The sequence below is a fragment of the Dasypus novemcinctus genome, chromosome 13, assembly GCF_030445035.2.
Source record: "Dasypus novemcinctus isolate mDasNov1 chromosome 13, mDasNov1.1.hap2, whole genome shotgun sequence".
Lineage (NCBI taxonomy): Eukaryota > Metazoa > Chordata > Mammalia > Cingulata > Dasypodidae > Dasypus > Dasypus novemcinctus.
The window spans coordinates 39,200,802-39,221,570 of NC_080685.1; the positions used below are offsets into that span (position 1 = coordinate 39,200,802).

The window sequence follows — 20,769 nt, forward strand, 5'->3', positions numbered from 1 at the left end:
TGAATATATAAAAGCATAGGAGTGTGAGAGATCTATTGCTGGCATGTAAACTAGATTCTGGGAGATGAAAGATGACTAGATCCAGATCTCAAAGGAACTTGTGTGTCATGCTTTACAAATTTAGTCCTTACTTTATAGAAGACAGAAATATGATCAGACATATCAGGAAGATAACTCTGTAATTGTTTTTACAAGCTCTGTAGTTGTTTGCACAAGGTTTTAGAAAAAGGTTTTTACTAGCATACTGTTTTTGCAAACTTGAGTTATCTATCCCTGCCAAAGGAAGAGATTCTTCTCCAGCATTGATTTCTTATTATATTAAGAACATATAAATAGAAAAATACATATTAGAACCATCTTATACATCTATTTCTACAACTACAAAACCAAAATTGCATAAATTAAATACAAATAAAATTTACAATATAACTGTAAATAAAATTGCCAATAAAATTCAAATCAACATTATGTATAAAACTGTTTTTCTGAAATACCTACTCATTAGTAAAGATGATACTGACTCTTCTAGTACAGGTACTTTAAATTTGTATTATCCCATGCTATTGAGTACTATATTGTAACTTAATTCTCCCTCAAGTTTTCTCTATTTGAATCACTAAGAACTTTTGTTCTATTTGATTTAAAAGTTGTTTGGGGAGGGAAGAAAAGGATAATTATATTTAAAAGTAGTTGTACTTGGTGTCATCATAATCATAAATATGTATATATCATTGCTGACTCAAAAATTGCTTGGCAGTTCTGTTATAATATGATCCAGACTATGTTCACATCATTTATTTTTGTTGCCATGAATACACCCAGACTCCTATCTTATACCATATACAAAAATTAATTCAAAATGGATCAAAGACCTAAATATAAGAACCAAATTAAAAAAACTCATAGAAGATAACATGGGGAACTCTATATGACCTTGGATTTGGCAATGGATTCTTGGGTCAGTCACCGAAAGCATTGTGCAACAATAGGAAATAAAAAGTAAAATGGACTTCATCAAGATGAAAAACTTCTGTGGATCAAAAGACACCACTCAGAAAATAAAAAGACATCCCACAGAATGGGAGAAAAAAGAGTTGCAAATCATCTATCTGATAAGGGTTTAATATCCAGAAGACGGGAAACGGACTTGGCCCAGTGGTTAGGGCGTCCGTCTACCACATGGGAGGTCCGCGGTTCAAACCCCGGGCCTCCTTGACCCGTGTGGAGCTGGCCCATGCGCAGTGCTGATGCGCGCAAGGAGTGCCCCCCACACAGGGGTGTCCCCCGCATAGCTCCACGCGCAAGGAGTGCACCCATAAGGAGAGCCGCCCAGTGCGAAAGAAAGCGCAGCCTGCCCAGAAATGGCGCCGCCCACACTTCCCGTGCCTGCCGCTGCCGCTGACGACAACAGAAGCAGACAAAGAAACAAGACGGCAGCAAATAGACACAGAGAACAGACAACCAGGGTTGGGGGGGGGGGGGGAATTAAATAAATAAATCTTTAAAAAAAAAAATATCCAAAAGATATAAAGAACTACTACAACTCAACAAAAAATCCAGTTATAAACGGGCAAAGGTCTTGAATAGACATTTCTCCAAAGAAGATATACAAATGGCCAATAAGCACATGAAAAGATGCTCAACATCATTAGTCATTAGGGAAATGCAAATCAAAACCACAAGATGCCACTTCATACCCATTAGGATGGCTATTCTTAAAAAGAAAAGAAAATAACAAGTATTGTCAAGTATGTGGAAATGTTGAAACCCTCTTGCATTGTGGGTGGGAATATAAAATGAATTACCATATGATCCAGCAATTCCACTCCTGGGTATATATCCCAAAAAGTGAAAAGTGGAACTTAAACAGATACTTGTACAGTAATGTTCTCAACAGCATTTTTCACAATAGCCAAAAGGTAGAAATAACCTAAGTGTCCAATCAATGATGAATGGATAAGCAAAATGTGTTAAATACATACAATAGGATATTATTCATCTATTAAAAGGAATGAAGTTCTGATACATGCTACAATACGGATGAACCTTGAATCCATTATGCTAAGTCAAAGAAGCCAGACAAAAGGACAAATATATGATTCCACTAAATGAAATATCTAGAATAAGCAGATTCATAGAGAGAGAAAGTAGGTCAGAGGTTACCAAGGGCTGGAGGGAATGGGGAATTTTATTTAATGGATATAGAATTTCTTTTAAGAGTGATGAAAACGTTTCGGTAATGATGGCACAACATTGTAAATGTTCATTAATGCCACAGATTGTACACTTAGGAATTGTTAAAATGGCGGACTCTGTTATAGATATGGTACTACAATAAATTTTTTTAAAATTAATATAACAAATTGGGAGCTGATGGACTCCAATTTGAGAAATGCCAAATTAAAGGAGTCATTGTTTATCCAGTAATAACCCATCAGTGCCTTGGGTGGAGAGTCACTGGCCAAAGTGTCTGCTGGAGATTCAGTCAGGTGCCCTGCAAAAGATATGTTTAAGTCCTAACCCCTGGTCCTATGGGTGTAAACCCATTTGTACATAGGACCTTTGAAGATATTACTAATTTAGGTGTGGCCAAACTGAATGAGGGTGGGCCTTAATCCATATGGCTAAAGTCCTTAAAAGCAAAGGAAATTGGAAGTAGAAAGAGGTAAGAGAAGCCAGAGAGAGAGAGATGGCCATGTGACAGAGTATTGCCATTATCAGAATGCTACAGACTTAGGGAGAGAGCAAGCCCTGCCAATATCCTGATGTTGAACTTTCATCCTCCAAAACCACAAGACAATAACTTGCTATTGTTTAAGTCAGCCCGTTGTTTGGTATATGTCAGACCAGCATTGGCAAAATAAAACAGTGTCTTAAATAGTCAAGAATCTAGGACCCACAGAGATCAGTAGATGGTTGTTTTTAAAACCAATGATCTTAATAACCTTTGAGAGTAAATATCATTGTTTGAGATATGCCAATTATATAATTTGTAAGATGAAATAATATGAACTTGATGAACACATCGCTGTTGCCAGAAGGGGTTCTGCTCAGAAGTATACTTTTTCAGACAAGGTAGCCAATGAACTTTGTGCCTTCACCTAAGCCTTCTGTGATATGGCCTCTAAATACTGAACTCTCATAAAGTCAAGCCAGTTTTTAAAAAATTACTTTTATTCATGTCTGTGGTATTATTAGCCATTACTGCTGAATAACAAGATAGAGAATAAAAAAGTTGCATCTTGATTTGGATAGAATTCACAATTCTGCTCCATTTCAAAGAGTAAGGATAGGTTTTGAAGTGCTGACATAGAGACTCCACCAATCATCATAATAACTATGTTTAGGGTACTGTGCTAAATGCTTTTTTACATGTATTAACTAATCCTTAAAACACACTTTATGAGATAGCCAGCATTATAATGCTAATTTTATAGATGTAGAAAACGAAGCACGGAGAGGCTGAATAACTTAACAAAGTTCACAGAGTTAGTTAATTGGAAAAGCAGGATTCCAGCCTGGTAGACTAACTTCATAGCTTTAATCAGGATGCTGTTTTGCCACTCCTTTAACTTAAAGCAGGGGTTCTTAACCTTTTTTGTTCCACAGACCCCTCTGCCAGTCGGGTGAAAACCATGGACCTCTTATTAAGTCCACACTATATTGTGTATTATTCAGTAAATATATCACACCCACACCAACACGTTCCCACAAGAAAAATGTTTTTTTTTTTTCAAATTTCAATTCAAGCTCACAGACCTTGTTAAGAACCCCTGCTCTACAAAGCTGCCTTTGGCCTTCCTCTACCTGTTGGCACTTAGTATAATTTCATGGGTCAGATCAAGGCATGCCAGTGCATAAACAGTTTTTTCAAAACAACTGCTGATTGCTAATGGTTTACAGGGAAAGAAAATTAGGAGCTGTTATTTTCAGTTTACAAGGACAGGATACATATTATGAATAAATAAAACTCTCACATCACATCAGGAAATAGAACAGCTGAAGTCCATAAGGGATTTTACATTCTGTCATCAGACTAAAGAAAATAATTTCATATATATGGCTAATTAATCTGTGTTGATATATGTAGGAAAAACCTCCACTTCTTTAAAAGAGCAACTAGAAGTATTTTCCCTTTGAAACCATTTGCTAAACCATATCTTTCATTGAAGATGTTTTCTGACTATGGTATAAAAGAGAATTTCCGTAATAGTTCCAAAGTTATAAAGTGAATCAAGATACAGGAAAATTGTATTCCTGTTTCAGGATTTGACTTGCCTTTTCTGTTTGAAAGCCCTAATTTCCCAAGGCTTGAATATAAATGTGTGTGCATAAAAATGTATGCCTATCTAATTCACTACTTGGAGGAAGTTTAAGTATAAATAGAAATACTTTTCCTAGCCAAAATAAAAAGTTTCGTTGAATTCTACCTTTTCTCATCTCCACATCCAAAACTACCACTAAGTACTGTTAATTTTACCTTCCTAAAGCTCTCTTGGCACTTCTCTTCATCCCCATCATCACTACTTTAAGTAAGGCATATTTTCTCACTTGGATTATGATACCATTTTCTCTTTAATTTCTTCCTCAAATCCATCTCCCACCTCCACCATTCTAATCATACATCTTTGTGTATTTTTTCCCATCTTTCATTCCTTCATTGTTTTAAGCTTGGCAAACAGACCCTGTCTCCTATGAACTGACCTGCCCTTGCTTACTTCTCCTGCCTTTTTCCTTTACACCTTAAGATCCAAATACCTCTCCCGACACACATTTACATTCATATATACTCTACATTCCCTGACCTTTGAAGATATAATTCCCTCCTTTGCATCCTTCTTTGTCATACTGCTACAAGACTTAAGCAATCTGAGCACAGAATCATCTTTGAAACTGCAAAGTTCCTAAAAGGGGCTGAAGTTGACTTGAATGCAACTTAAATTACTGTGTTAGTACAGTTATCTTAATATGGTACATGTGTAGCTGAAGGTCTGATGTGCTGCACAGATCATCCTTGAGATTTAAAGGATTTATTCTAGAAGTCCTGCTGCCAGATAGCCCTCTTCAGGAATAGCCTTACCTCCTCAGAACAACTCTATAAAGGGCCATTTCCCAGTTTCCCACAGCGTCAGCTGAGGCCTTTGTTGTAATTGTGTCAGTTAAACCTCTCCCTCTGCTCTGTCCCTTCCCTTCCACAAGTGTTTATCTTAATAACCCCAATTAACTTTCTGTCAGCAAGCCCTCAGAATCTGATTGCTGGGGAACCCAGTCTGTGACAATGCTTGTTTCCTCTTAGTTCTACATCATGTAAAGTTATAGTTAGCTATAATCTTACTAATTTGAGGCATGTATTGAGCACCTGCTCCATGCCAGGCATTGTGCTAAATGCAATGGAAACAAATTAAAACTTGGCTCCTGCCCTGAAGGAGTTTACAGTCTAACAGAGGTGACAATTGCATATGAAACTAACTATAGCATCTTTAGAATAATCCTTTCCTGGAATAAACTTTTTTAACAGTATAAAAGGTCAAAGGCATGGATATTACCATGTGGTGTTGCAAAGAACAAAGAAAGCATTTCATGGGAAAGATAACAAATATAAGTAAGTTGAAACTTTGGAAGGTTATGATTCCAGAAGCCTTTCATGAAAAGGTAGTTTTTTCACCTTTTATTTTTAAATAATGTCAAACTTACAGAAAAGTTACAAGAATAATACTAAATTCCCATACACACCTTTTCTGTAGATTCACCATTTAATTTTTCCCATACGCTTTATATTTTCTCTCTACATACAGTTTTTCTAAAATATGAGTTTAAATATATTATGTACCTTTATCCCTCAATACTGCAGTTTGTATTTCCTAAAAACAGGATTATTCTCTTCTGTAGCCCCTATACAGTTACAAATTCAGGAAATTTGACCTTGATACTTTAGTTAAACTACAGTTCGTCTTCAAATTTTGCTATCCCCCAAAAAGATATTTTAAGAAGACTCATATAACATTTGTAATTTAAACTAAAATTTTATGAGAAAATATCAGAAGTTTGCTGCCTTCATTAGAAAACCACACTAGTATACTACTTTTGATTTTCTGAGGGGAACACCATAGACCCAGGTACTGTAAAGCTGAGAACTAAGGCTCTCCAGGGGTGAGACTTGCTCTTGCCCGTTCAGAGAAGCACCTTGCAAAAGAGAATGTGTGTTCTGGATCCAGGGACTGTGGATTTAGTTGATCTGAGGAAAGGACACCTTCAGGCTTCCAGCCACCCGGGCCGATAGATAGGGGTGGGTTGTTCCGCGACCTGGACCCGTACGGGTGTCTCGTGAGACGTCGTCCCAGATCCTTAGGCGGCCAGGGCTTCGGAACCTCACCACGCCGCGTCTTGGCGGGTACCCCGGCTGCAGGCCCAGCGCGTCTTGAGGTGCGCGGTTCCCGCTCGCGCCGTGCGGGCCTCCGGGACCTCCGGGACGTCACTTCCGGCGTGGCAGGGCGTGTTCTGTTGGGAGTTGGAGGTGGCGGCAGCGGTCAAAGCCCAGCCTGCCAGGGAGAGAGAAGCCCGGGTCGTGCCGCCTCAACGCTCGACGACCCTGGAGGCCATGGCTTCCCCTCTGAAGCTAGAGCAGGACGTGCAGCGGAAAGTAGATTCATTTCGGGCCCGCATCGCCCAGGAGGCCGAGGATCTGGTGTCCACCTTCTTCCCCCAGAAACTGTCAGAGCTGGATAGCCGGGTCCAGGAGCTCCGCCTGCAGGACCTGTCCAGAATCCGTTCAGTGCCAACTCCGGACCTCCCCACCGCCCCAGACACCGCGGGGGATGGGCCCAACCGGGATCCGCCGCCTCTGCAGACCCAGTCCTCCGCCAAGGTATCAGCACGGCCGGGTGGAGAAGGACAGCTTCTGCGGAGCAACCAGCATCTGGTGGAGCTGATTGAGAGGGTGAAACCGGAGATCGAGCTGCTCAGGGAGAAATGCAACACGATCCGGATGTGGGTGCAGCTGCTCATCCCCAAGGTGGAGGACGGCAACAACTTCGGAGTGTCCATTCAGGAAGACACCGTGGACCAGCTGTGGACCGTGGAGAGTACAGCGGCCTCCTATCTACGCCGCTTCTCTACCTACTACAACACTCGGGCCAAGTTGGTATCCAAGATAGTGAAGTACCCCCAGGTGGAAGATTATCGTCGCACTGTAGCTGAGGTCGACGAAAACGAGTACCTGAGTGTGCGCCAGATCCTGCTGCACGTACGGAACCAATATGCCACTTTGCATGATGTAATCCTCAAAAACATAGAAAAGATCAAGACTCCTCGGAGCACCAATACCGACAACCTTTACTGAGGACCTTTCTCCACCCCACTTTCCTTCAGAAGTTGGTTTAGCCGTTTAGGCGTCTAGACGACTGGTTCTTAATGACTCTACAGGTGATGAAACGACTGGAAATGTGTGTTACTGTTTAGCTTGAATTTCATACAGCTTATCATACTGAGTCTTCTTTGGCTGAATTTTTATTTGATTTTCCTTTGGAGGAGAGAATGGGGACAAACCATCTGATAAAAGGTGGTAAGATTAGCCAAAGAGAAAGGATTGCCATTTTTAAAGCAGGTGTATAGATGAATATTGGCCTTTTTTTTTATTATGGCATTGGTGACATTGAAGGTTTCAAGGGTTATTTTAAAAAACTAAAGTTTAAAAGAAAGTGAAAGGTTCGCTCTGTGTTACTTGGTTCAAGCCTCAGAAATGCTCCTTTTCGACCATCATTTGTTTTTTTGCAAGGAAGACAGTTTAAAGGGATGCAATTATTAGGTCATTGTATACCTCAAATTCAGCAGATTGAAATAAAACTTGGTTTATAACATTTTATGATGGCCTAAGTGTGCTTATCTGAATTTTAATTTTAGAATGTAAAGTGTTTCCTCCTCAATTGGATTCATACCCTTGACATTTTTTAACTTATGTGCAAGAAAATGAGTATACAAAGAGTAATAGATCTTAATTTTTCTAAGGACATGGACAGCCATACATCCCTTAGAATAAAGGGGAATCTGAAAACAGCTTCCTTGCACAATATTCTACCCTCTCATCATCTTCCCGTTTCTTTTTACACATAGTTTAGTATTTCACCGGCATACCCATTTATCTCACAGGACCCTCCTAAAGCCTTCAAGCCTTATAGCACATTTACGTTTTTTCCTCAGTTTATTTCATCACCCTTTCCATTTATCTCTAAAGATATTTCTTATGCCCTAATTATAGTTTCCCTTTTACATTATATGGGCCATTCTTTAAACCTAAAAACTCTTATAAAAGATGACTGGGTTTTTTTTTTTTTTTTTGTCCCCTATACCTGCTTTAGCTGCCTTGTTGAGGGGAGACCATTGTTCTTTCTAAAGTTCTTCATGTTCAGATTTGTAGGCCTTCATTTGTAGGTAAGGCAAATTCCTGCACTTGAGTCACTTCATGCGTAAGGGAGAATTTCTTGCTTGTGATATGATCAATCATTTCTATATAATGGTATTATGTTCAGAATTTTATTATTCCTGATTAAGATCCTAAGATCCTTTAACAAAGATCTTTGTTTCAATATTAGAGTAATTTGAGGATATTCATCACTCAGAAATACCCGGGGAAGTTATAGAATACAAATTTGAAAAAGGGGGAGTATGAGTTAACAATTTGATCCACTTTTATATATATGAGTGAGATTATTTCTGTGCACAGTTAACAGCTTCATCTTTCTTTCCCACTCATCTAAGTGGGCAATTCCTTGAACCCTCATATTTTAAGACTATATACGTACATAAGGTATGACCTTAACCTTTTAATATATTTAATTCACTGTCTTCGATATATTTTATAGTAATATTTGCATGCATGTAACTATTTCTCAAATGAGTTTCCTTTGAGAAAATTATAGGAAGCTTAGGGAATTAAAATAGAATTGATTTTTTTTTCATTTAGGACTTTCTAAAATTACATGAGCATGTAAGAGTCAGAGTCTAGTGTCTGTTAATAAAACTTATTTGTAATTCTCTCCTTTTTTTCTTATTTGAAATAACTTATAGGCAAAGAACAAGATAATTCTTTGCTATAAATAAAATTCAGATCTTGCTATAGATAAGGTCATAACGTTATTAGCTTTATCTGTTTTCTTGTAGGTGACCCTAATCTCCCTCCCTACCTCTCCCATTTCCCTGTTTAATGAGTGGAATCACTTTTGAATGAAACTTTCTTTTTGCGTTTCAACTTGTTTTGATTGGTAAGGGTGAAAATCAGCATGACCTTTATTGTACAGACTTTACTCTAAAACCTGCTGTAGAAACATTTCCTCTTTAACATGAGGAATCATTTAAAATGTAAAAGAGATTTTTTTGCATATTTTTAAAAAATACGTGTCTGAATTTGAACTATACCACATTATTGGTGTGGTCCCTCAGCTCATCCCCTCCCACAAGAGGATAGGTTTTCTGGTGTGTCAGTATTTGTCACCAGAGAATGCCTAAAGATTCCTGGCATTTCTTTTGCTTTTTACTTCCTTATCTGTTTCAACTAAAGAAGTGAAAATAAAATACTTGTTCATGGTTAAGGTAAATTAATTTGAGACATAAAATTCTGTTTCACGCACTTTTCTTTTTTTATCTTACCTACAATTATATCTAGAAAATTTTATCTAGAAAATTGTGACTCATACATGAGCCTGTTCTTACTAAAATGGATATATGACTATTTCTCTCTTCTAACGTATAGATCAGAAAAATAGTTGTAAACTGGTCTAGTTGAACTTTTCAAGGTAAACTCCTGAAAAATGATACCAAGATAGATCAAGTATATTCCATTGTGTAATTACTGAAAAGCCTGGCTCTTTCAAATCTAACCTAAAAACAGGTATATATCATTGCCTAATAGACTTACATTTCACATTCCCTTTCAAATGTTCACTTTACTTCCTTTTTAAGGTGTTAAATTTAATTCTGAAGAATACCAGGAACCCAACATCAGTCCATACCATTTGTATTTGCACACGTGTATAATGGACTGTATAAGGGAAGTCCAAACGTTTCTTCGTTTTCAACCATTGTTAATCATCTAAAGTTTAAATATCTATTCCCTACATAATATAATCATCATTATTTGCTTGTTCCTTTTACTCTTTTTTTTTTTTTAAAAGATTTATTTTTATTTATTTAATTCCCCTCCCCTCCCCCGGTTGTCTGTTTTCTGTGTCTTTTTGCTGAGTCTTGTTTCTTTGTCCGCTTCTGTTGTCGTCAGTGGCACGGGAAGTGTGGGTGGCGCCATTCCTGGGCAGGCTGCACTTTCTCTCGCCCTGGGCGGCTCTCCTTTAGAGGTGCACTCCTTGCGAGTGGGGCTCCCCTACGCAGGGGACACCCCTGCGTGGGGCAGCACTCCTTGCGTGCATCAGCACTGCGCATGGGCCAGCTCCACACGGGTCAGTGAGGCCCGGGGTTTGAACCGTGGACCTCCTATGTGGTAGACGGATGCCCTAACCACTGGGCCAAAGTCCGTTTCACTCCTTTTACTCTTCAACTGTCAAAACCTACACTAGATTGAAATGAATTGTCTCTAATATCCATGCTTGCCTTTTACTAAGAAAACAAAACATGCATGTCTTTTGTATTTTAAGAGTTTTGACATTTGCATTTTTCTTCCTGTTCTAACACTATTATCAAATTGGAACTGGAATTCTTTCATAAATTTCCTTACTTCTACAAAAATTAATCCCTTTGTGATTTTCTCTTTTCCTCCAAATGTTTGGGAACACTTTTATAGTAATAAACCTACTTTAGGAACTGGTATCAAAACGTATCCAATATAAATAATTTGTTAATTAATACTAGAGACTTAAAGCCCCTTTTTTGTTCCTTTTAAAAATGACGGCTGAATTTTAGTGTGTGTATTGATGTTTTTAGGAAATGGTTTAAAAAAATTTTTACGATATTTTTCATTTTTTAATACCCCAATTTAATTTTTTACTTTAGTTTTTCTGAATTATTGTGTATTCTATTTCTAATCTTTAAACCTATCATTACAATTTCATTTTCCTATTAATTCAATTTGGCAATATATTAGACTTCATTTTTTTAGAAGTTTTGGATCACAGAGGGGTTCAACTGTGACAAGGGAGGAGCACTGATATGGGGTGTCATCGATGGGGGATGCAGAGGTTGGGTGAGAGGGAGTTCTCCAGGGCACGCATATAGGGTATATAAATAATGTTTGGATGTTCATTGGGTATTGACATAGAGGATAGAATTTCACATGACAATTGAAGGAGTGCTGAGTTCTCATTCCGGAGCAGTAATAATCCCCCATCTACAAAGGCAACAAGCAGTGAAGAAGGATGGTCCAATGATGGGCCCTTGATAATGATGACTATGCGCCTGTGTGCTCAAAATTTCAAATAGGCCTAGAGCTGCAGGGTGCTTAAGAGTTACCTCCTGAGAGTCTCCATGTTACTCAAATGTGGCCACTTTCTAAGCCAAACTCAGCATGTAAATGCATTACCTTCCCCCCAATGTGGAACATGACTCCCAGGGATGAGCCTCCATGGTACTGAGGGATTACTACCAAGCACCAGCTGGTGATGCAACTAGGAAAAGACCTTGAATAAAAGGGGTAAATGGTAAAGACAAATGACTTTATATGGCTAAGAGACTTCAAAATGAGTCGGGAGGTCAACAGAGGGGTCGCATTCATGCACATCTCAGTGGGATCTTGGAGACAGCCAAAGTAGATATAACCTCAGGTAGGCATGCTCCTGAGGGCTAAAAAGACACCCAGGTTCTATAGTCATGACAGATGGCTCGAGTTCAGTGCCTTGCCAGTGGGCCTTACTTTGGAATTTGTCCTCCTGAGTGTGATGGAGTTGGACTCAGATGTGACCTCTCCACACATGCCTCTTCTGTCACTTTTACTGAACCTGTGGTTTCGCTGGGGTTGATGTATGCTCAGGAGACTTGAATCTCTGGACTCTCTATGTGCCAACTGGGCCCTCAGTCTCAGCAGAGTTGCAACCCCTACTCTCCAGTTCATTGAACTTACCCAGGTCAGCTAACCGGAAGGTGAGGATGGTCAACCACCACACCAGGGAACTGAGAGTCTACAGCTGCAAACAGGAGAATTCCATCCATCGGTCATGTGGGATCTAAGCCCTCTCTCGATTTAGAGGTAGAGTGGACATCACTATCCTAGGGTCCTCAGGATGGAGGAATAAAATATGGATTCAAGTGGACTTACTGGTATTCTACTATAGAATTATTGTGACTCTAGCAATGAAAGAAATTATATCATCCATGTGGAGACAGTGGCTGCGGGAGTTGCTGAAAGCAAGGAGAGGGGAAAAAGAGGTATAATATGGGGGCATTTTCAGGACTTGGGAGTGGTCCTCAATGATATTGCAGGGACAGATATAGGACATTATATATCCTGCCATAACCCGCTGAATGGCCTGGGAGAGAGTGTAAACTACAACAGAAATTATAATCCATGCTGTGTAGCAGTGCTCCAAAATGCAGTGAATGTACCACACTAATGAAAGAAGCTGTGGATGTGGGAGAAGTGGGGGGGGGGGGGTGGGGAGTATAGGAACCTCTTATATTTTTTAATGTAAAATTTTCTGTGATCTGTGTATGTTTTTAAAAGAAAAAATAGAGAAAAAAACTCATTTTAGAATTAATTTGAGTTTTAAAATTCTTTTTATAGTTCAACATGATTCATAAACTTATAATTTAGAGACTCCTAAATTAGTATCTGTTTTTTTTTTAGAGCTGAGTGAAATACCTTTCTTAAACACGTAAATGAAGAGAATGGGCTTAATTTTAAGATTATTCTTAAACTTTTGAAGTTAGAGGTTTTTTAAAATCACTGAATTGATAGCTTAAATTCTTTGACTGTTAGAGACAGCATTTTTTGTTGTCTTTATGAGCTTTACATATTTCCATAGCATTTTTATCAAATAATTTCAACCAGTAATAGATAAATATATGGTCAATTTGAAATGTTTTTTAATTTCAAAAGGACTATTTCAACACTTAGAAATCTGAAAAATGAGATGAAGAAATCATCCATAATGCACTAGCCTAACAAAATTATTGACATTTATGTGTGCTTCATTCATTTTAAATGAGGCATATATATTTTTACATAACTGCAGCATATAACATATGCATACCTTTGTAGGAAATAAGCCTGTATATTGTATCTAAAGCAGATCTGTTAATAATATTGTTTCATTTCACTATCTTAAGGTTCAGATAGTAATAAAGCCCATTTGTTCTGTCTTTCAAGTATCCTTAAGATTCTCACTGTAAAAATGATACTTGTCTGAGGCAGAGATTTTGATTTGAGTGTGGAAAATAGAGGTGATGTGGCCAGGAGAACGTGTGTATGTGACTGTGAGAATGTCTAGGTACTTAGTTAGACTTTTACTCAGCTTTTGAGTTGGGACTCCATGGTGGCTTTAACCATATATTTCTGATTGCTTTGTTATTTAAAGTTTACCCCAAAAGCATTTTAATTACTTTTAGAAAATACGTTCAAGAATTCAATCACTTGCAATCAGTTGTCTTACACTGATTAGATGAGTTATTCTTGCTTACATGATTTTGTTTGAGTAGGAGGGGATACTACTTCCTCTTTCAACATTTAAACATTTCTGAAAGATGGTATTGTTCATTGCCATCAAGACATTTTTTATTTACTCATCTTTTTGGAAAAACAAAGGACCCAGTCAGTTACAGAAACAGGTGCTAGACCACCCCTGTTCTCTGTGTTAGAAAACTATACTGCCAACATGTGTAATTATCTGTCTACCTTGAACTGAAGTTATCTTTGGGAAGCAGAATATACACAGAAGTTTCATGATCTGTCTTTTTAACAAAAACAATAAGTGCTCCAATTAGCTGAGTACACATTTGTATATGTTTTTTCCTTTATTTTGATGTCCTCAAGTTCCTAAAGGCCAGTTAGTTTCACTGATAAAATTAATAAAACTCAGTCACCCAAATTTAACATATTTCAATAGTTAGCTGGATTAATTAATTCTCTCACACAGAGAATGCCAAATGTTATTTTTACTTATTGGTGAAAAGCTAGCCGGAGATGGTAAGCAAGAACTGAACCTGCCATCTGGAGGATTAGGCTTCTTTCCCAATTTCACCATTTATTTTAGCTTTGTCATTGAGTCTCTCTCTTGCAATTTTTATAACAATACATTGGAAAGAATAACACTTGCTTCAAATAACATTGCTTTTGTTTTTGTTTTTTTAAGGATTTATTTTAATTTATTTCTCTCCCCTTCCCACCCCCTGCCCCAATTGTCTGTTCTCTGTGTCCATTTGCTGTGTGTTCTTCTTTTTGTCCATTTCTGTTGTCAGCGGCGCAGGAATCTGTGTTTTTGTTGCATCATCTTGCTGTGTCAGCTCTCCGTGTGTGTGGCGCCATTCCTGGGCAGGCTGCACTTTGTTTTGCACCGGGCGGCTCTCCTTATGGGGCACACTCCTTGCACGTAGGGTTCCCCTACGCGGGGGGCACCCCTGCATGGCACAGCACTCCTTGCACGCATCAGCACTGCGCATGGGCCAACTCCATTTGGGTCAAGGAGGTCCGGGATTCGAAACACGGACCTCCCATGTGGTAGACGGACGCCCTATCCACTGGGCCAAGTCCCAAATAACATTGCCTTTAAAGTGTAAAGCACTTTGAAATTCTTGAATTTGGAGATGTACTTTCATCCCTTATTTTACAGATCAAGAAACAGACCCAACAAATTCATTTGTGACAGAACAAGATCTGGAAGCCTAATTGTCTTTCATTTCAGGCTCTTTTCACTACACTGTACTATCTCCTTATTATCAGTAAATGAAACTGTGTTAAAAGAGATTTCTTCTTTGGAAGGATGCAAATAAGTAGAGTTCAACAATTTAAATCCCCACATAAGTGGGATGTTATTTTATTCTGTTGAAATTTAAGAGAAGTTGAAGTGTTCCTAAACCAAAGTAAGCTGCAATGTTTTTATTTAATTAAAGATTATATAAAGAAATCGAAAGTACAATCTCTAAATTTCTACATTAAATGTAACTTTGTTTTGTTCTTTAAAAATGCCCCCTTTGGGGAAAGCGGCTATGGCTCAATCAGTTGGGCTCCTGTCTACTATATGGGAGACCCTAGGTCCGTCTGTCCTGGGGCCTCTTTGTGAAAGCAGGCTAGCCACAAGCACTGCGGAGTGCCGCCCAGCCTGCAAGTGCTGCAGAGAGCCAGTTCAGCAAGGTGACACAATAAAAAGGGAGACAAAAAAAGCGAAAACACAGAAGAGCACATAGCGAATGGACAGAGAGAGCAGACAACAAGCAAGCTGCAAGGTGGGGAGGGAAATGAAATAAAAAATAATAAAATACAGACACAGAAGAATGCACAGCAAATGGACACAGAGCAGACAGCAAGCAAAAAAAGCCATGGGGCAGGGCAGGTAGGAAAACAAATGCCCCTTTGGTAAGCAAATGTGGCTCAAGTGATAGGGCCTCCGCCTACCATATGGGAGGACCCAGGTTTGATCCCTGGGACTTCCTGGTGAAAAAGAAGAGAAAGCATGCCTGTCTGGCGAGCCAGTGCTGCATGGCAAGCCGAGTGCTGACGCGGCAAGCCAAGTGCTGATACAGCAAGCCAGGTGCCCACGCGGTGAGCCAGTGCTGATGCAGGTGAGTCATGCAGCAAGATGATGATGCAACCAAAGAGAGACGAAGGGGAGAGTCAAGGTGAAGTGCAGCAGAGACCAGGAACTGAGGTGACGCAATTGACAGGGAACCTCTCTCTACATCAGAGGTCCCTAGGATCAAATCCCAGTGAATCCTAGAGGAGAAAGACAAGAAGAAGACAAAAAGAGAAGTAGATACAGCAGATCACACAACGAATGGACACAGCAAAAACAGCAGGGAGGGGGAGAGGGAGAAAAAAATGAATATAGGTATCAAATAATGTCTAAAAATAAATTATACTCCTTGTTGTAACCTATGCACTATAGTCAACAACAATACTGTGATATTCTTTTTAAAAAAAGTGCTCCTTAAATAATTAAATGATGCCCAGGAGCTTACATACCTCCAGGTCCATATCCATTTGAGAAAGCATTATTCCATACCGTCAGCAATGCCATTTGTGTTGGAGAATGGTACTATTAGAACATTTGGAGAAAGTCAGACCAGGGTTGGAGAGTACAAGTTTGTTTACCTCACTCTTGAATATTGGGGCTTAAGGAGCATCCTATTAACCAACTCCCTGTCCCCTAACTTCCACTACCAAAGAACTCCTAAAGTGGAGTTCTTGTCTTGGCTGCTGTTCATATTAACCTTTAAGTTAAAGGGAGAAAACAGAAGAGCTCTTGTTTCCTGTGGAGGAGAAAGCCTTCAAGAGCTATTTCCCAAAAGAAGTTTATTCTCTAGAGCTACACTGTCCAATTCCATAGTCATTAGTCTTGAAATATAGCTAGTACAAATTGAGATGTGCCATAAGCATACAATACACACTAGATTTTGAAGACTTGTCTGTAAAAAAGTAAAATAATCTCGTTTTTTTATTATATAATATCTTGGATATTGGGCTAAATAAATACACTATTAAAATTTCATCTTTTTACTTTATATTGTACATTACTAAATTTAAAATCATGAATGTGGTTTCCACGTATGGCTCGCATTATATTTCTGTTACATGGCACTGCTCTGGAACTTAAGATTTCTGAGGTTACTGGGATGAGACTTAGAGCTGAATTGAAATCTGGAGGAGTACATTATGGAGACATAGTATTCCATTAAGTGTAGACTTTTTGTTTGACTTTTAATAATTTTTTTTTAATTTGTTACTTCTTTCATAAAGTGCAATTCAATAAAAGCTATTCAGAGAGGGGCTATTCAAGCCATGCCTCATGCAAGTCCAGCTTATCTTGGGAATTAGAATGCCTAAAAGATTGGATGGCTAGTATGCCCTTTAAACATGCATTATAATATCATCTCTCTTACCCAGGCTTTTGGTGAGAGCCCAGAGTACTAGTATTATGTATTGCTACTTCAAATTTGCTCCATATGCTTTAGAAATCAAGTAGATGGTAGATTTGACATCCTATTATGAAAACTGAAACACTTAACCCTGTTTTTCTCTCATGGAAAGAATAATGTACTATTGGTGTCCAAGAGTACCTAAGGACAAAGTCAGATGGGGCTCTTCCTTAAAGAGCAGCATTTGAATTCTCCATTAAATTTCCATGATTCCATTGATTTCCCATGATGCTTTTATTTACTACTTATTGTATTCTTGGTATTATTTTTATCTATGTGCATATTATCCTCACTAGATTATAAATTTCCTGAAATTCATAAGGATTTTTTAATTCACCCTTTTATCATTTTGTGGTTTTTTGCATAGAGCACCTTTAGAAAGTGTTTTGAATTAAATTGAACTAGACCAAAACTGGATACAACTGCAAAAATTATTTCCCCCTTTTCTTATAAAATATGTAGTAACTGAGGCAGTTTGCTGCTAGGGAGAGGAGCTGTATCCAGGACAATGGTGAGAGACCTCTGAAAATCTGATTCAGAATTAAACAAAGGCCAGTTAAGTTTTTACACCATTTTCTGGCTCCTTAGTAAACTTTTTTTTCCGTATCACAATAATGTAAATGTTTTAAATACTCCAGGCAATCCTCCTCCAATATTCCTGGTGATTTCATTAAGCTTATTCACCCTGCAACAGCTGCAAGTTATTCCAAACATCTGTACTGAATCCCCATGCTCTGTAAGCCCATTTGAAAACAACTGACTCCATTAACAGCCTCAGTAATTCTCTAATTCCTTTTTATTTTCTTAAGGGAAAAATAGTAGCTCAAAGAGTGAAAAATTACTTGAAACTTGCTTTTCAAAAATGATTCTCTATAATTAGGGACATAATCCTTTATCTTCCCAGATTTCTGTATTTCAGTTAGTTTCATAAATATTTAAAATTTAGATAGTTTACTAAATAAGGAATTCTCTTACATATATTAAATTTTATTTGGTAATAAATATAGAGATAATAATTTTCTGGGTAAAAATTATTTAATACATTTTAAATGGTAGCTTAGTGTAACTATAGTAAAAACACTCCATTAACTTTTCCTTCTGTTTCTTGCATATTGTTGAAAAATATTCTCTGCTGTTTTTCTACATTTTGTGCTGTGTGACAAGTACAGAATTTTTGAACCTATTACCTATAAATTCCACAGTTCACTCTAATACTTCTACGAGGGACCCATCCAGAACTAAAGAAATTTAACAGACTCTGTGGTTGCTCTTCCATGGAGAAGTGATACTTAATTTTTTGCTTAATAATTAACAGGTGTCATGAAAAGAGATGTCTTAGGAAGCTATTTTTATAAGCTTCATGAACTGGGAATTAATATTTTTCAATAAGAAGCCAGGTAAATTGAAAATAATCTTTTGCATTTCAATTCTAAATCATTGCATTATATTGACTAAAGATCAGTTAGTATGGTAGGAAAAATAAAATGTTATTTGTGAATATAATGTCTGTTTATACTTTTAGAAAGAAAATCACTTACAATCTTGAATGAAATCCTATGGCTGTAATATTATTTATGTGGTTCATTAATGTTTATATTATAACAATTTTCATTATTTTTATATTATTATACATGAAAGTATTAAATGAGCCTCGATTTTATAAGAGCAAAATATGAAGTTCGGGTATTCTTACATAAATTCAAGAGTATTGGTGACAAATGAAGCTAGAGTAGCTTGATTAAAGCAAGCAAATAATTGGTAGTTTATTAAAAGAATATCTCCTTAATTTTAAAGTATGTACTAATTGTTTGCTTAACAAATATACATGTAGAGCATAAATGCATTAGCTGAGACATGTACACTATAAAAGTTTTGTGCAAAACTAATGGTCTTCAGTTACACAAGAAAATTTTAGAATTTGAAATTTAAAAATTAAGGTTTAAATGAATGAAGAAATAAAAATTTTGATAAAATCAGAGGCCTTGGAAATTATCTGGCATAGTCGGAAAGAAATATTACTCATATTCCTTTTAGTGCTTCCATTCCTACCTAAGAAATCATTTAAATTAATTAAAAAAGATTTTATTTAAAAGTTCTGCCTAGAAAATAAATTTGAGATTTTTAGTACTACTTCACAGCATTGTTATGTGTATCTCTTAAATTAACTTGAACATTTTGAACATATGTTTATACAAGAGGCATTAACGGTGTTCCTTTTTATGAATTTTTTTTTTTTTTTTAAAGATTTATTTATTTATTTAATTTCCCCCCCTCCCCTGGTTGTCTGTTCTTGGTGTCTATTTGCTGCGTCTTGTTTCTTTGTCTGCTTTTGTTTCTTTGTCCGCTTCTGTTGTCGTCAGCGGCACAGGAAGTGTGGGCGGCGCCATTCCTGGGCAGGCTGCACTTTCTTTTTCACGCTGGGCGGCTTTCCTCACGGGCGCACTCCTTGCGCGTGGGGGCTCCCCCATGCGGGGGACACCCTTGTGTGGCACGGCACTCCTTGCGCGCATCAGCACTGCGCATGGCCAGCTCCACACGGGTCAAGGAGGCCCGGGGTTTGAACCGCGGACCTCCCATATGGTAGACGGACGCCCTAACCACTGGGCCAAAGTCCGTTTCCCGCTTTTTTATGAATTAATGCCAGAATATACTTATTCCTATGTTAGTCCCTTTGAAACTTCACTAATTGCTAAATTATGTAAATTTACTTTGAAATTAATTTTGAAATTTTTAGTTGCACTGTTTAATGCTGGTTGATGTATCTCCTCAGATGTGATCTTGATCTCTCTTTTTTTTTTTTTTTAAGGGAGCTTTAGATTACATAAATGCCACATTGAAAATATAGAGAATTTCCATATACCTTACCCCCTCCCCCTCCCACACTTTCTCGCATTAACAACACCTTTCATTAATGTGGTACATTTATTACAATTTTTATCTCTTTTTAATAAACAGTAATTTCAAGAAGCAGTGTTATTTCATTAAGCCACCAGATTGTACTGGTCTGTTGATTAAAATCCTGAAGATTGATTGATCTGATACTTTGTTCAAGTCTGTATGAAGCCCTTTCTGTACATGTTCTTGGATATTTGTTAACCTATGTTTGTGAATACTTTTGCTGTACAATCTTGGTAACAATATTATGATGTGTACTATGAAATTATAGTAGAAAGAGCACCATGTCAACTGCTCATACATTCTTCTTTGTTAACCAGCCAACATTCTTACCTAGTATAAGACAGGTGTTCCTATTTGTCGTATATATGAAGTGATATATACGTACTCACATGAAGTAATTTTTAAAACCATTAGTCTTGAACGACTAAGGCATTTTCTTCTGTCCCAAAGTTTTTCCTCCCAGTATAATTATGTCTTATTTGAGCCATAAATTGGGTTTATATTTATAGTTTTGGCAATACTAATGTGAGTAGCAAACAGCAGGTGTTTTTTGTTTTCAGATTTGAACTTGCTTTTTGCATCATTTATATATAAACAACTAGGTTACATACATACCTGAGGTTTGATGGTTTAAAACTACTATAATTTTAATTTACCATTTGATATTGGAGTGACTTGTGTTTTCTATAAAAGTTTTATACTTGAGAGTTGTCCTCAGATCATACTTTGATCTTCTACCCATTAGTAAAGTCATACATTTATTTCATCTTTGTGAACAAAGAGAAAATTTATCAATTCTGTTTATGA

At 37.6% G+C, this 20,769-nt stretch overlaps 1 protein-coding gene and 1 pseudogene across 6 annotated transcripts in view; both read left to right on the forward strand.

The window, feature by feature from the left end:
- ATF6 (activating transcription factor 6) overlaps positions 1 to 20,769 on the forward strand; it is a 276,008-nt gene that overhangs the window by 180,907 nt on the left and 74,332 nt on the right. The window lies entirely within an intron of this gene.
- On the forward strand, positions 4,197 to 7,861 carry LOC101411035 (proteasome activator complex subunit 3 pseudogene; annotated as a pseudogene).